Raw genomic sequence first — 16,051 nt, 5'->3', positions numbered from 1 at the left:
AACTCATTTTCCAGCACAACCATACAATTTCAATCATCACATAGATTTAAGGCTTATCAAATTCAACCCCAAGCATGAACGTATTCTCTATTCGTCATGAGCTCGAGGTACTTACCCTATCCGCTGTCCATACTCAATTCAATGGAGACACACCCTCCATATATATAGAGTACGCACACACAGTGCTTACTACTCGATTTCGCACACTTAGTGCCACGTAATTTAAGCCCGCACACACAGTGCCATACCCTCCGAGCTCGCACACCCAAAGGTCAGTATTTTTCCAGCTTGCACACATAGTGTCATATTTTTCCAACATGCACACTTAGTGCCTTATATTTCCAGCACGCACACTTAGTGCCATATATTTCCAGCACGCACACTTAGTGCCGATCTAAATCACCGTACACACGTATTGTTCAAGACACTTAGTGCCGAAAGCAAACTTTCTACACATTTCACTATTTCTTTTACATTCAACAAATGTCATCACTCCATACACATACATTTTCATTTATATATATATATATATCATCCCATTAAACACAATTGCATAAATTTTACAATCATTTAAGCAATATCAAATACGTGCTTAATGACTTACCTTGTTTGGGGTAGAACGGTTCCAAATCGGCTACTCGTTTGCTTTCTCCTTTCCTTTATCCAATCTAGTTCCCTTTGCTCTTGAGCTAAATCAACCAAATTTACTTCTCAATCTAACACATACATACGGCAACCATACACATTTGAAACCAATTCATTCGTATCATTTGTCCTTACATTAGCTTTTAACACATTCGCCACTAGGGCAACCTATTTAACTTTTAAGATTCATTTCTAATTTTAGTTAAACAATGCGAATGCCATTAACTACTAATGCCACACACACATATGCATAAAATTAACCCATACATGACCTATAGCTCATTCGGTCATTCATCTTTCAAGCCTATCAAAGCTTCATATCACACTTCCTTGGCGAATACACATACAAGCACAATTTAGCATTTTTATTTATTTCATGATACATTCGCCTTGGCATAATTTCATTAAAAGTCCCTATTAGCCACTTCACCCTTCAATTTTATCATCTACTTAACATTTCATACTTATCATGCTAGCGAATATTGTTTAATCAAGTTCAACATCCTCATATACGGCATTAGCATCCAAACAACCTATTTGAACATTTAACTAATTCAAGCTTCACCCATCCACACTTATTCATTTAACATAAAGAAAATAAATCAACCCCTTCACTATCAACCATGGCGAATGCTTCATGGGTTTAAGGTAGATTCAAGAAAGGAACTCATAATTATTAAGATGTAAGCAACTACCCTTGTTCATCTAGATTTAGTATGAAACAACAACTATCACCCTTATCAATCACCATAGCGAAAACCTTACTCATTCCAATATCAAAATTTCCACATGGGCTACAAAAATAGCTTGATATCTCACCCAAGATCAACTAAAATTTCAAGAACTAGTCTAGACTACTTACCTCATTATCACCCTAGGATGGCGAATACTCCCCCCTTCATCCACTCTTCATTTTCGGTCAAGAAGAAACAAAGGAATGAAGCCTTTTTTTCTTTTCTATTTCTTTTATTATTTCCTTTCTTTTACATAAAATAATGACCACTTCATGGAAATTTACCACATATTGTAATATATGCTCCATCATGGCGGCCACTATGCATAAGAAAAGGAGTATTTGACATGCAAAACCACTATTTTCACTACATGCTTTAATAGGTCCTCATAGATTAACCTATCACATTTCTACAATGTTTCATATAAGTCCATTTTAATAAATTCACATAGAAATGATCAAATTAATGCATGAAACTTTCATACATGCATTTATTAACATCATAAACATAGAATATAACAATTAATTATTTATAAGACTCAGTTTCGTGGTCCCGAAACCACTTTCCGACTAGGGTCAATTTTGGGCTGTCACAGCCCCTGTAGGGTAAAATGACTGTAATGCCCCTGTGGGGTAAAATGACCGTAATGCCCTGTAAGGTAAAATAACCGTAATACCCCTGTATGGTAAAATGTTGATTATACCCTTATGTTTCGTATGACTGATGTGCTTATGATTTACATATATGATTGTACTGAGTATGACTTTACATACACATAATATTTATGACACGACATACTGCATGGGGTTGGGGCATTGATATGGATGAAGTTCTATACTGATGACTATGTCACATTCACTATTATTGGTGGCTATGCCACAATTACTGATACTGGTGGTTTGCCACATTTACTGTTTCTGGCAGCTATGCTGCATTATTATTACTACTAGCTTTTTTGCGATATTGGTGTGCTCGCTAGGTGGGTCGATTGACATCCCCATATGGTGTGTTCGATGGTACGGGTGGTGTGTTGGTTGGATTTGGGTGGGATGCATAATGGCATTATACTGTATTGATACTGTATTGGGCTTAGGCTCATACTGTTACTATATAAGGCTAAAGCCCAGACTATTCAGTTACTGTATAGGGCTAAGGCCTAGACTGTACTGATACTGGATAAGGCCTAGGCCCAGACTATTACTGCACGCATTGTTTACTGTTTTACTGATAGGGGATTACACACTAGGTTTTCGTAAACTCACCATTTCTTTTGAACTGTGCAGGTTATCCCCAACCTTAGACGATTTAGTGCTGCAAGGGACTTGGAAGTGGCCACACGACTGTTGTGTCTTGCATTTGACTTTATTTAATTTAAATTTCACTTTTGGGTTTTTAATTTTGTAATAAGGCCATTTTTGGGTTTTAGTTTTAATTGGGCTTTGGTTTTTTATATTCTTAAACTGCTAGTCTAGGTAAAGACAAGTTTTTAAAATAATTATTGTTTTCTAAAACAGGCGTTTTAAACTTCATCGACTTGAAAAGCGTCCGTGTTTTTAAATCAATTTAATATAACACTGATGGTTAATAAGGTAAACATTTTGATGAGAAATTTTGTTAAATAATAATAAAAGGATTTATATTCAGTAAAGGATTTTATCTAAAGGATCAATTTTTGAAAAACACTTCGATGTGACACGCCAAATTCAGCCATAATGTCTAGACTGGGTTTGAGGTGTTACATTTAGTAGTATCAGAGCCAAATTGCAAAACTCAGCTGTGGAATGGGTTTTTCAAATTTTGAATTTTTGAAAGAACTGTTTTAAAAAAATTGAAGAATTGAAAATGTTTCACTGATCGTGTGGCACACCGAGTCTTCGGCGCCGAATTCGTAAGATTCTAAAACTGTTGTTTGTTTCATTGAAAAGTAGTAGATAGAAACACTGTGATTTCATTAGATATTAGATTGTATTACTACACTTGAATTTAAAGTTTTTATTTATTCTGTGTGTGTTCTGGGAATGGTATGCATGTAATATCTATCCGCTCCGATGGATAGATGGTTTGGTGCGTGCTTGTATTGTTAGGATTAGACTGCGCAACGAGAGCGTAGTGTGGTAAGCTAGGTTGTGCGACTAATTCTGATAGTTGGAAATTTTGAGGACGAAATTTCTTTAAGGGGGTAGAGTTGAAATTTAGTTATGCAAGTGAATGACACAATTAATCGTCTACTGCAGTGGTTAAGTGATTAGGAGTGTTTAGGAGTGTTGGAGAAGTCATGGGTTCAAACCTGGGCTTTAGCAAAAATTTTTGTTTTAAGTGAATAAAACCCTGGATGCTTGGATGATGGCCTTTTAAATTATTGTGTTAAATAAATGACATAAGGAAGCATGTAGTCTAGTGGTTGGGGCGCCATTAAGGTTGCAAGGGAGCTTAGGTTCGAATCTCATAATGCGCAATTTATATTGGTTTTTCTTTTAAAGGAACCTAGACTTTAGCCTATAGACCTTATAATTAATTAAGGATAGAATGTAACACAAAAGGAGCCTGTGGCTAAGTGGTAGTGGCATGTTTCTAAGGTTAAGGGAGCTTGAGTTCGAATCTCATAATGCGTAAGGGAGTATTTATTTTACTTCCTTGCAGCATGAGAAATGGTGTTGGACTGAAACTCTACAATGTGGAGTTTTATTCGGTCTTGGAGGGATTTGTGGAGCAAGTTAATGAGGAATTTGGGGAGAAAATCAAGGAAATTTGAAATGAGAGGTTGGTAAGGTGTTGTGGCCGATTGGAACTCTAAAGCATTGCTTGGGAATTCGGCTAGGGGGAAATGAGAGAGAAATTTTGGCTTTAGTGGTTCTCTCCTGACATTTCTATTTTTGGTTTTCTGCACTTTTTGTTTTGGAGTAGCCGATTTGGTACCATTCAGGTATTTTTGCTTGTGGGTTCTACTCTTCTTCTGTCCCTATTAATCAATTCTTTTCTGTCTCCTGTTCTCTTCATAAGACAATTCTCTTCCCCTACTTAATATGGGTATTAGCCGAATTCACCATCTCTCCTCCCTCTCTATTTTTTTCGGCTTTTTTTCCCTTGTAACCGATTCTCTTTCGCTCTCACTCTTATTTATTGTTTCTTTTGATTCAACATCTTTTGTTTAGATTGAGTGTCGGCCTTCCTTTTTTTTTCTTAAGCATTAACGATTTTTCCCTCAACTCTCTCTATTTCTCTTCTATGAGTTTGGCTGAATATCACTGCTCCTCTTCCTCCCAACCTATTCGGTTATAATTGTTAGCCGATTGTGCTTTCCTTTATGTGAGATGAATTTATCTATATTTGGTTATCCATTTGATAAAACTCGCGATGAGCAAAGGGGATTCTAGCAATAAAGGGATGTCAATGGTGCCGAATGGGAGTGGACGCATAGCTTCTGCCCCAACATTTAAGGGACGTGGGGTGTCGACAGTTCGGGACTTTCTGCCAGGTTGTGGAAGGGTGACTGTACTAAACTTTGGACTAAGTAGGCAAATCACAGTTAACCACGGCAAGTGGTAGTCGATCCTTTGGCTAGGGGTTTTTGTTAAGATTCTTTTAACTATATTGCTAAGTGATTAACCGATGTTATGTTGAATATAGGTTCTGGCGATCGTGAATTCTTAGTACAATAAATGATTAGGTGCGTAATAAGATGCCTTGTTTGATAATCATCTGAAAAACCAAAAATGTGCGTGATGTTTACTCTGCTATGACTGTAGGCCGGAAAAATGCCGAAAAGCTGAAAACATGGTGTATGGATGCCACACGATCGTGCGATCGCACGTATGGTGAACCGAGCCCACAAAACGTGGGTTTACGGTGGAATAGGCTGCCATGAATGAATCTATGTGCTTCAGCCATAATAGGCCGAATAGGCCCAATGGGACCGTGGGCCTGCTTGCGTCAAATCAGTTGCTAGGTGGAATATGGTTGGGCTTGTCATGTCGGGTATATGGCATAGGCCATTCTGGGCCACATTGGGCCAGACTAGGCTGCGTGGGCCCAATGGGCTGTGGGCCCACACGGATAAAATGTATGTTATGTGGTAAGTTTTGGATTGGGCAAGGTTTTTTGTACCGCCGTGAATAGTTTTGGGTTAAATGGGTCGTATAGGCCAACAAGCCCATGGGCCATTGTGGGTAAATTCTGCTGTTAAGTGGGAAGTAGATAGACTTATCATGTCTCGCACATGCCTTAGGTTTTTTGGGGCCTTGATGGGCTGAAATGGGCCGTGTGGGCCCACGAGCATAAAATGTACGATAAGTGACTATTAATGAACCAGACTATGGTGTACACATAGCCGTATCTTAATTTGGGCTAAATGGGATACACGAGCGTGTGGGCTCACTTGGGCCGAGTATGGGCCTTAGGCCCATTTGCACTGTTATATCTGTTTAGATTACTTAAGTCGCTTGAGGCAACGATGGGCTTTTTGTTGGGTCGTTAAGACCTCAATTTGTAAAATTATCGAAATGCCCCTGTAGGGTAAAATGAACACAATCCCCCTATAAGCTTAAATGAGCGTAATGCTTCTATATGGTAAAATGACCGTAATACCCCTGTATGGTAAAATGTCAATTATGCCTTTATGTTTCATATGACGGATGTGTTTATGATTTACATACATGATTTTACTGAGTATGACTTTGCATACACATAATATTTATGACACGACATGCTGTATGGGATATGGAGGAAGTTCTGTACTGGTACCTATGTCACATTCACTGTTACTGGTGGCTATGCCACAATTACTAATACTTGTGGCTTTGCTACAATTACCGTTTATGGTAGCTATGCTGCATTATTATTACTGGCAGCTTTGTTGCGATAATGGTGTGCTGGCTGGGTGGGTCGATTGACATCCCCACATGGCGTGTTGGTTGGTAAGGGTGGTGTGTTGGTTGGATTTGGGTGGGATGCTTAATTGCATTATATTATACTGATACTGTATTAGGCTTAGGCCCACACTATTACTGTATAGGGCTAAAGCCCAGACTGTTCAGTTACTATATATGGCTAAGGCCCAGACAGTACTGATACTGGATAGGGCCTAGGCCTAGACTGTTACTGCATGCATTGTTTACTGTTTGACTAATAGGGGATTACACACTGAGTTTTCGTAAACTCACCCTTTCTTTTTAACTATACAGGTTATCCCCAACCTTAGACGATTTAGTGCTGCAAGGGACTTAGAGGTGGCGACACGACTGCTGTGTCTTGCATTTGAATTTATTTAATTTAAATTACCGTTTGTGGGTTTTAGTTTTAATTGGGCTTTGGTTTATTTATATTCTTAAACTGCTAGTCTAGGTAAAGACGAGTTTTTAAAACAATTATTTTTTTCTAGAATAGGCATTTTAAACTTCATCGACTTGAAAAGCTTCCGCGTTTTTAAATCAATTTAATATAACACTGATGGTTAATAAGGTAAACATTTTAACGAGAAATTTTGTTAAATAATAATAAAAGGGTTTAAATTCAGTAAGGGACTTTTATCTAAAGGATCAATTTTTGAAAAACACTTCGATGTGACACGCTAGATTCGGCCATAACTTCTAGGCCGGGTTTGGGGGTGTTATATAAGTTCTTCTTAAAATAAGGTACAAAAAATACATCCTTTAAAACAATCTTTCTAAAATTATTAAAATGTAAAATAACTTCTCCCACTGCTTCAACTGAAGCATAGCCCCGATATCATGTTTACAATAAGAGACTCTTGTCACACGGACTTCTCGTTTCGTTGAACCCTTCTAAAGAAACACACAGATAGTTAGTGGCTTCAGAATCAATAACCCAATTGTCAATTGATCTTTCCACTGAGCAAGCTTCAACCACAAAGAGTTCGATACTGTGACAGCTCAAAATTGACCCTAGTCGGGAAGTGGTTTCGGGACCGCTAAACCGAGTCACCGAAATATTTGAACGTAATATTTATTGTCTAGAATATGTAATTATGAATGTGTGAAAATTTCAAGCTTCGATTTAGTCGATTGCATGTGAATTCAGTTAGTAGGACTTGTGTGACACTTTTGAAATGTGATAGGCTAATCTATAAGGACCTAATAGTGCATGTAATCAAAAGGGAGGACTTGCATGCGAAATTTCCCCCCCTAAGTGCTAGTGGCCGGCCATGACAAGGGATTATGGGCAAAAACATGTCATAAAACATGATGTGACAATGGTGTATGTAAGAAAAAAATAAAATAATGAGCATGGGAATTGAATAATGAAAGGGAAGAAAAAAAAAGAGAATGGTGAGTGTCCCCCCCTTTTGCCGTGAGTTGAAGAAAAGAGAAAAAAAAAATTGTTCATCCTTTTCATTCTCTCTTGGCCGAAAATCCTAAGGAAGAAGGAGGGAGTTTTTGCTTCATGTTTGGTTTGGAAGAGGATTAGGAAGAGGTTTGGCTATACTTGTATCAAGATTAAGGTATGTTTGATGTTGTGCCATGAGATTCATGCATGTTTTTAGTTGCTAGCTTGATGTTCTTATTAGCCCATGGTTCAAATCCTTGCTATGTCATGGGAATGGTATTCGGCCAAGGTGGATTTTGTGTTAATGCCATTGCATGCTAAATATGAAGCTTGTTAATGATATATGTGATGGTGGGTTGATGACTCTTGGATTTTCTTTTTAGCAATTTTAGTGAGACATCAAGTTCTTTGTTTAACCATGACCAAAATTGAAATGGTATGGTGTTGTGATGTATTCGGCCATGGTATATCCATAAGCATGATTTATGCTCATTGCATGGTAGGTAAGATTTGTGTTTTGGATATATGTTTATATTTGGTTATAATCAACTTGAGATTCGGCCCTTGCACCTATATGTATATATGTTTGCACATGATGTATTGGTATGACATATATACTATCTCAAGGTATATATTTTCTTATGATGATGTTTCGGTTATGAAGTAAATGATAGATGCGTATTGAGCTACAATATGTAATGCATTAGTTAGTAAAGTGTATGCCATTTATGTGTGGTATTAAATATGTAATTGGCCTCAACATCAACATGCATATTCGGCCACATGAATGAGTACATAGGTTGATGTGTTGTTCGGCCATAAGTAAGCATGTTGAAGGCTTTATCTCGACCTAGAAAAATTCGGCTAAGGAGAGTACTAACTAATGTGTTGAGTTTGATTCATGATTTCCGTACATATGTGACTTTAATGTCTAATGAAAATATGTGGGCTAAGTACCTTGAATTCCTCTTTCGATGCTCAAATGATTAAATCAATTTATTTGTTAAATTAAGCTCAAGAGCAAAGGGGAGCTAAATCCGATAAAGGGAAGGAAAAAGTAGTCGAATAGCCATCGGAATCATTCGACAACATCCGAGGTAAGTTCTTGAGTAATAGAGCTTAAATTATGATTTGATTAGATCATGTCTCAAGTAAATCGAAATCATGCTCTTTGTGTGTGGATATTGAACCGAAATGTTCAAGAGTGATAAGTGTATCGTATTTGAGTTTTGCTAATGAAAATGAAATACGAATGTGTCATGATTTAGTGTTAAATGTCCATGTTTATTCAAATGGTGTCCGGGCTAAGTCCCGAAGGCTTTTGTGCTAAGTGACTAAATCCGGGTCAACTCCCGAAGGCATTTGTGCGAGTTACCAAAACCGGGTTAAGTCCCGAAGGCATTTGTGCGAGTTGCCAAAACCGGGTTAAGTCCCGAAGGCATTCGTGCGAGTTATTAAATCCGGGCTAATTCCCGAAGGCAATTGTGCGAATCACTATAACCGGGCTATGTCCAAGACAATCGGCGAGTCGCTATATCCGGTTAAATTCAAGGTACGTGATTCGGGAATGAGCAATCTTGCTATAAAAATTTCAGTTAATACGCTTGCAAAAATTCCAGCAATGAGGTATGTTTCGTATGTGCTTTGAATTAGATGAGCCCTTACAAATAAGTATTCGCTCAGTTGATAAACGAGCTACCGGCCTTTGGCTAAGTTGATCTTTTGTGTATGAACATAAGGGTTGGTAATGTGAAGTAGGTATGATATTGAGAATGTGTGCATATGAAATTATCCGTTTAGCTATATGAATGCTATGCTTTTGTTGTGCTGGAATCCCTTGCTCAAACTTACTAAGCATAAATTGCTTACTCCGTTTCTTTGTTCTCTGTTTTATAGATTTTGGCTCGTCAGCTATCGGACTCGGGATTTTTGGAAGTCGAAGTCTCCCACACTATCAAAGCCCCCTTTTGGTACAATTTTGGTTGAGCTTTGAAATGGCATGTATAGGACTACCCTTGCTGTTTTTCAAGTACGTTTTGTGATGTATGTGTGTACAGCCATGCGAAAATGGCTCGTAGAAGTGGAGTATGGCATTAGACCATTTGTGTTTATGTATATATATATGGTTTCATGATGTGACTATGGACTGGAATGGAAGTGTTGGGCAATGATCAGCCCTTGGAATGGCTAAATATGATCATATGTGGACCTGTGTATGACAAAACTCTAGTTGGTCCATGGAAACCACGAAATAGGTGAAGTTACCTTGAAAACAGATGCTGACAGCAGCAGTGGTGTGGATGTGAAAAATCACTAAAAATAGCAGGAATGGAATTAAATAGTGAATAAATTATGTAAATGAACCTTGATGAATCTACTTTCATATGGAAGAAACGAAACGGTCATATGAATTGTATATTAAGAGATGTTTAGGTTTTCGTGAAACAGGGTCAGAACGGTTTCTGGAATCCCTGTTCCGACTTTGGAAATTCACTATAAATTAACCAGAGATAATTAGGAGTCATTCCATATATGTATAGATTCCTCTTTGAGTCTAGTTTCTATAAAAACAAATGAAATCAGTATTGAATCCCTGTACAGGGAGATATCCAGGTCGTAATGCATGAAGGTCAGTGTAGTCGCACCCTGTAATAGGGGAGACTTTAACTAATAAAATCTACTAATTGGCCTGACCAAAAATTCTAGAAAAACATTTGTAGATGGACATATGAGTCTAGTTTCATGGAAAAATTACAAAACTGATTTTTGAGCTTTGAAACTCAAGATATGATTTTTAAGACGACAGTGATTTTTAAGGCTTTATCTTGACTTAGAAAATTCGGCTAAGGAAGAGTACTAACTAATGTGTTGAGTTTGATTCATGATTTCCGTACATATGTGACTTTAATGTCTAATGTATAAGTGTGGGCTAAGTGCCTTGTATTCCTCTTTTCGATGCTCAAATGATTAAATCGATTTATTTATTTAATTAAGCTCAAGAGCAAAGGGGATCCAAATCCGATAAAGGGAAGGAAAAAGTGGTCGAATAGCCATCGGAATCATTCGACAACATCCGAGGTAAGTTCTTGAGTAATAGAGCTTAAATTATGATTTGATTAGATCATGTCTCAAGTAAATCGAAATCATGCTCTTTGTGTGTGGATATTGAACCGAAATGTGCAAGAGTGATAAGTGTATTGTATTTGAGTTTTGCTAATGAAAATGAAATACGAATGTGTCATGATTTAGTGTTAAATGTACATGTTTATTCGAATGGTGTCCGGGCTAAGTCCCGAAAGCTTTTGTGCTATGTGACTAAATTCGGGTCAAGTCCCGAAGGCATTTGTGCGAGTTACCAAAACCGGGTTAAGTCCCGAAGGCATTCGTGCAAGTTACTAAATCCGGGCTAATTCCCGAAGGCAATTGTGCGAATCACTATAACCGGGCTATGTCCCGAAGACAATCGAGCGAGTCGCTATATTCGGTTAAATTCCGAAGGTACGTGATTCAGGAATGAGCAATCTTGCTGTAAAAACTTCAGTTAATACGCTTCCAAAAATTCCAGCAATGAGTTATGTTCGTATGTGCTTGAATTAGTTGAGCCCTTACAAGTAAGTATTCGCTCGGTTGATAAGCGAGCTACCGCCTTTGGCTAAGTTGATCTTTGTGTATGAACATAAGGGTTGGTAATGTGAAGTAAGTATGATATTGAGAATGTGTGCATATGAAATTATCCGTTTAGCTATATGAATGCTATGCTTTTGTTGTCTGGAATCCTTGCTCAAAACTTACTAAGCATAAATTGCTTACTCCGTTTCTTTGTTCTCTGTTTTATAGATTTTGGCTCGTCACTATCGGACTCGGGATTTTTGGAAGTCGAAGTCTCCCACACTATCAAAGCCCCTTTTGGTACAATTTTGGTTGAGCTTTGAAATGGCATGTATAGGACTACCCTTTGTTGTTTTTCAAGCACGTTTTGTGATGTATGTGTGTGTGACCATGCGAAAATGGCTCGTAGAAGTGGAGTATGGCATTAGACCATTTGTGTTTATGTATGTATATATGGTTTCATGATGTGACTATGGACTGGAATGGAAGTGTTGGGCAATGATCAGCCCTTGGAATGGCTAAATATGATCATAGGTGAACCTATGTATGACAAAACTCTAGTTGGTCCATGGAAACCACGAAATAGGTAAAGTTTACCTGAAAACAGATGCTGACAGCAGCAGTGGTGTGGATGTGAAAAATCACTAAAAATAGCAGGAATGGAATTAAATAGTGAATAAATTATGTAAATGAACCTTGATGAATCTACTTTCATATGGAAGAAACGAAACGGTCATATAAGTTGTATGTTAAGAGATATTTAGGTTTTCGTGAAACAGGGCCAGAACGGTTTCTGGATTCCCTTTTCCGACTTTGGAAATTCATTGTAAATTAACCAGAGATAATTAGGAGTCATTCCATGTATGTATAGATTCCTCTTTGAGTCTAGCTTCTATAGAAACAAACGGCATCAGTATTGAAGCCCTGTACAGGGAGATATCCAAGTCGTAATGTGCGAAGGTCAGTGTAGTCGATCCCTGTAATAGGGGAGATTTTAACTAATAAACTGTACTAATTGGCCTGACCAAAAATTCTAGAAAAAAATATGTAGATGGACATATGAGTCTAGTTTTAGGGAAAAATTGCGAAACTGATTTTCGAGCTTTGAAGCTCAAGATATGATTTTTAAGGCGACAGTGACGCAGTAACCAGCTTGTCTGGAAATTTTTAAATGGACTGTGAAAATAATTAAGTTAAGTCGGTGTGCACCTTGTGTTCGACTCCGGTAACGGACTCGGGTACGGGGTGTTACAGATACATTTGCCCTTTTCAATTAGGTAATCAAAATACCCCTCGCAGTTTGGTCTTAAGTGTCATTTCCTATTGCAAAAGAAACATTTGATCATTTTAGAATCTTTTGACTTCTTAGTCTTCTTCCTATTCATACGAGGTGGAACCGAAGACTTAGTCGGTTTCTTCTTTCCTTTAGCTTTCTACTTCCCCATAGAGGATAAGAGGCCCACAGCTAAGTTTTTCTTAGGTTTCTCCTGGACTGACTTACCACCATTTAACATCAACTCATAGGATTGTAATTCCTTCATGTATTGAATCAAGGTAAGTGCCTTGTTACCCAAGTTGTAAGCGACCCTAAAGCTAGCAAAATCCTTAGTCAAGGATTTGAACACTATTTCAATCTAAGTGTTCACATCCACTTCAACCCCATTGTCCCCCGCTTTCACAAAGAATTGTATAAGCTTAAGCATATGTTCTGTGACTAGAGTACTACGTTTTTATTGAGAGGTCGTCAAATTTGTAACAGTGGATTGTCGAGCCAATGCAACTTGGACTTCGAGAAAATCCTCCAAATTTTTCATGATCTCTTTAGCAGTACAAAAATTCTATGTTTTTTCATATCCATTTTTACTTAAATTCGTGCAAATCCGGTTAAATCCTTGTAAAAATATAATTAAATATTATAAAATAATTAAATTGTGTTAAAAATATGATAATGGTGAATTTTATTTAATTTTATACTTAATTTTGACTACTTTCGACAGATTCGCGCAAAGGGCGAAAATTGGCTCGACTAACATTGCTGAAAGCACAAAACTGAGAAGCAATTTGAAGTATCGAGGCACATTAATTTCCAGCCTAAGACAGTCCAGAAATGTGTATTAATTCATAATTTAATTAATTTTAATTTATTCCCCATTTAATTTGGGTTAAATAAATTATTTTTAATTAATTATGGAGAAAGGGTCTAGTTGAACCGCACGGGTCGAACCAAATTGAGTGAACTGAATAGCCACTAATTGGGAAGCCCAGAACCATGCATATGCTGACCCGAATCAGTATTTTATCTGATTAAATATGCTTGCAAAAACACCCTTGAAAGACTTCCAAGTTGCATTCAAACCCCACCTTTAATTGTGGCTTTGTAAATTTGCCCCAGGCTATTTTTAGCAAAGTTGAAAGTCTCAACTTTTACCAAGTAGATGGCCAGCCATAGGGGTGCTCTTTGGCTGCTGGAATTTTCTATTTTTAGCAGCCAAAATATGCTATAAAATCCACCCCTTGCTGATCATTCAAACCATCCCTCAATCCCACAACATTCTCTCATTCTCTTTTCTCCTCTCTCACTTTTCTCTCCATTTTTTTTCTATCCCATTTCCCTTTTTGTTCAAGTGCTGATTTCTTCTCTTGGGAAAGAGGCTCTCATCAGCCATTTTGGAGCAGAAAGTAGGTGTTCATAAGCTACCTTGATAGCTGAGGGCAACGAAGAACGAAGAACGGAGCAACTAGTCAAGCCACGGAGAAACACCGGATTTGCTTCTTGTTCCCTATCTCTTTAATTTTTGTGTTGTTTTGACGAAAATGTTTATGAATATTTATGCTATTGAAATGGTTATTTTAATCAATTTAACTTAAATTAATTTTATGTTGGGTTGATTATATTTTGCCTGCTTGAATTGTTAAAATGATGTTTATGCTGTTATAGGCCTTGGTAAATTGCTTGGTTAAGTAAAATCATGCCTAAGTTATTTTTGCAATATAATTGTTAAATAACTAATGAATTAATTATTAAATCATATTGAAATTATAATTAATAGACACAATGCTTAATCAGTGCATGTTTATTCTTCCAAGGTAGCTGAAGTTTAAATTAGCATTGTATTCGGCGATACATATGCCTTGCATTACTTGCAAGATTTTTGTGATTAAACTGTTTCAAGGTAAAAATACCCTATTACCTCACTTAATCTTTTATATGCTTGTGAAGATTAATTAACCGCTTGGATTGACATTGAAAAATGTTCAAGAGATTGATTAATTTAATAAGTATGTATGAGCAGTAGGTAGGAAATTACCTAGTTGTTGTGAATTTATTCGTAGCAATATAAACATAAGTTTAATAATTCTAAGTTAAAGAGATGTAATTAATCCAACAAAAGTATGTTATCTTGATTAAATCATATTTGAAATCGTGCATTAGAACTCCTTTGTTTTATTTTAATTATTTACTTAGTTTTTAAATAGTTTTTTAACATATTTTAAAACCATATTATTTTTACCTCGCCAAAGTGTTTTACAATTAATTTCATAACTAATTCTTTTTATAGTCCCTGTGGGTACGATAACTCGACATTTACTTGTCACTTTATTACTTGTTGTGATTGTGTACACTTGCAAATTTTCTATCGGTCCAAGTTTTTGACGTCGTTGCCGTGGACTGTTTTAAAAAAGCCATTATGTGTGAATTTGTTAGTTTTACATTTTGGTTTATTTTCCTGTTTAAATTTTTCCTCACTTAATTTTTCTGTGATTATTACAAGTGTTTATGAGTATTGACTAGATTATTGACTTCTCCCTGTAGACCTTGGGATAGAACGAACCTTTCGACAACGAAGAAGACAAGCGAACCAGAGAAAGACTGAAGGAATGAATTTCGAGAATATGAATCAAGGAAATGGAGCAAACCTTAAAAATCCTATCCTTCTTGCTGATGATAGGGATAGAGCCTTAAGATAATATGTTGTGTTGGTGTTTAATGATCTTAATCCGAGTATTAGGAGACCCGAAATTGAGGCACAACAATTCTAGCTGAAGCCAGTCATGTTCCAGATGCTTCAGACAGTGGGCCAATTCAGTGGAATGTCTACCGAAGATCCTCATCTTCATTTAAGACTATTTATGGAGGTGAGCGACTCTTTCAAATTAGTCAAAGTATTCGAAGATGTATAACGGTTGAAGCTGTTCCCGTACTCATTAAGGGACAGAGCTCCAGCCTAGTTGAAATCATTGCCACCAAACTCAATTTCCACATGGCAAGAGTTAGCCAAAAGATTCCTCATGAAGTATTTTCCACCAAGCAAAAACGCTAAGTTGAGAAACGAGATCATTGGATTCCAACAAATGGATGATGAGTCCTTATATGAGGCATCGGAATGATACAAAGAATTATTACGAAAATTCCCTCATCATGGAATCCCACATTACATCCAACTTAAGACATTTTATAATGGTCTCAATGCTCACACGAGGATGGTAGTGGACGCCTCCGCTAATGGTGCTCTTCTTTCTAAGTCTTACAATGAGGCTTACGAAATCATCGAGAGGATCACCAATAACAATTATCAATGGCCAACCAATCGAGCCGCATCAAGAAGATTAGTTGCTGGAGTAAATGAAGTGGACGCTCTCACTTCACTCGCATCTCAGGTATCTTTAATATCCTCAATGCTTAAGAATCTTATCACTAATGGGTCTAACAGTTTTGTAGCCCAACCACCTCACCAATTTGAGAGTATAGCCTGTGTTTATTGTGGGGAAGGACATTTGTT

General features: G+C 37.2%; 1 non-coding gene across 1 annotated transcript; it reads right to left on the bottom strand.

The window, feature by feature from the left end:
• Positions 1 to 15,590: 15,590 nt before the first annotated feature.
• LOC128294630 (small nucleolar RNA R71) lies at positions 15,591 to 15,697 on the bottom strand. The gene has a single exon (XR_008284938.1). It is a non-coding gene; the product is annotated as a small nucleolar RNA R71 (small nucleolar RNA).
• Positions 15,698 to 16,051: the final 354 nt, after the last annotated feature.

The sequence above is a fragment of the Gossypium arboreum genome, chromosome 6 (assembly GCF_025698485.1).
Source record: "Gossypium arboreum isolate Shixiya-1 chromosome 6, ASM2569848v2, whole genome shotgun sequence".
In the NCBI taxonomy this organism is placed as follows: Eukaryota; Viridiplantae; Streptophyta; class Magnoliopsida; order Malvales; family Malvaceae; genus Gossypium; species Gossypium arboreum.
The sequence above is the reverse complement of the archived record's forward strand: the minus strand, read 5'-3'. Positions and strand labels throughout refer to the sequence as shown.